Here is a 1,419-nt window from a genome sequence, read left to right on the forward strand (position 1 = left end):
TCCGCGACCCGGTGCGGCGACCGCGCGGCGAGAACGTCGCGGTTGGAACCTCCGACGGCTCGGATGCGCGCCAGCGGCCAAGTCCAAACGCGGCGTGTTGCTTCGGTCGGCGGTACCTCCGGGACGTGCCAGACCCGACGACCGAACCCGTCAGGCGGGCGGAGGTTCGGTCGAGCGTCGTCCGACCGAGCGGCACGTGCGGCGGTCCGATCCGCGACCCGGTGCGGCGACCGCGCGGCGAGAACGTCGCGGTTGGAACCTCCGACGGCTCGGATGCGCGCCAGCGGCCAAGTCCAAACGCGGCGTGTTGCTTCGGTCGGCGGTACCTCCGGGACGTGCCAGCCCCGACGACCGGACCCGTCAGGCAGGCGAAGGTTCGGTCGAGCGTCGTCCGACCGAGCGGCACGTGCGGCGGTCCGATCCGCGACCCGATGCGGCGACCGCGCTGCGAGAACGTCGCGGTTGGAACCTCCGACGGCTCGGATGCGCGCCAGCGGCTAAGTCCGAACGCGGCGTGTTGCTTCGGTCGGCGGTACCTCCGGGACGTGCCAGCCCCGACGACCGGACCCGTCAGGCAGGCGAAGGTTCGGTCGAGCGTCGTCCGACCGAGCGGCACGTGCGGCGGTCCGATCCGCGACCCGGTGCGGCGACCGCGCGGCGAGAACGTCGCGGTTGGAACCTCCGACGGCTCGGATGCGCGCCAGCAGCTAAGTCCGAACGCGGCGTGTTGCTTCGGTCGGCGGTACCTCCGGGACGTGCCAGCCCCGACGACCGGACCCGTCAGGCAGGCGAAGGTTCGGCCGAGCGTCGTCCGACCGAGCGGCACGTGCGGCGGTCCGATCCGCGACCCGGTGCGGCGACCGCGCGGCGAGAACGTCGCGGTTGGAACCTCCGACGGCTCGGAAGCGCGCCAGCGGCCAAGTCCAAACGCGGCGTGTTGCTTCGGTCGGCGGTACCTCCGGGACGTGCCAGCCCCGACGACCGAACCCGTCAAGCGGGCGGAGGTTCGGTCGAGCGTCGTCCGACCGAGCGGCACGTGCGGCGGTCCGATCCGCGACCCGGTGCGGCGACCGCGCGGCGAGAACGTCGCGGTTGGAACCTCCGACGGCTCGGATGCGCGCCAGCGGCCAAGTCCAAACGCGGCGTGTTGCTTCGGTCGGCGGTACCTCCGGGACGTGCCAGACCCGACGACCGGACCCGTCAGGCAGGCGGAGGTTCGGTCGAGCGTCGTCCGACCGAGCGGCACGTGCGGCGGTCCGATCCGCGACCCGGTGCGGCGACCGCGCGGCGAGAACGTCGCGGTTGGAACCTCCGACGGCTCGGATGCGCGCCAGCGCAAGTCCAAACGCGGCGTGTTGGCTTGTCGCACCGGTTACCTCCGGGACGTGCCAGCCCCGACGACCGGAACCTCAGGCAGGC

The sequence above is a fragment of the Harpegnathos saltator genome, unplaced genomic scaffold, assembly GCF_003227715.2.
Source record: "Harpegnathos saltator strain DR-91 unplaced genomic scaffold, Hsal_v8.6 scaffold356, whole genome shotgun sequence".
Classification (NCBI taxonomy): Eukaryota; Metazoa; Arthropoda; class Insecta; order Hymenoptera; family Formicidae; genus Harpegnathos; species Harpegnathos saltator.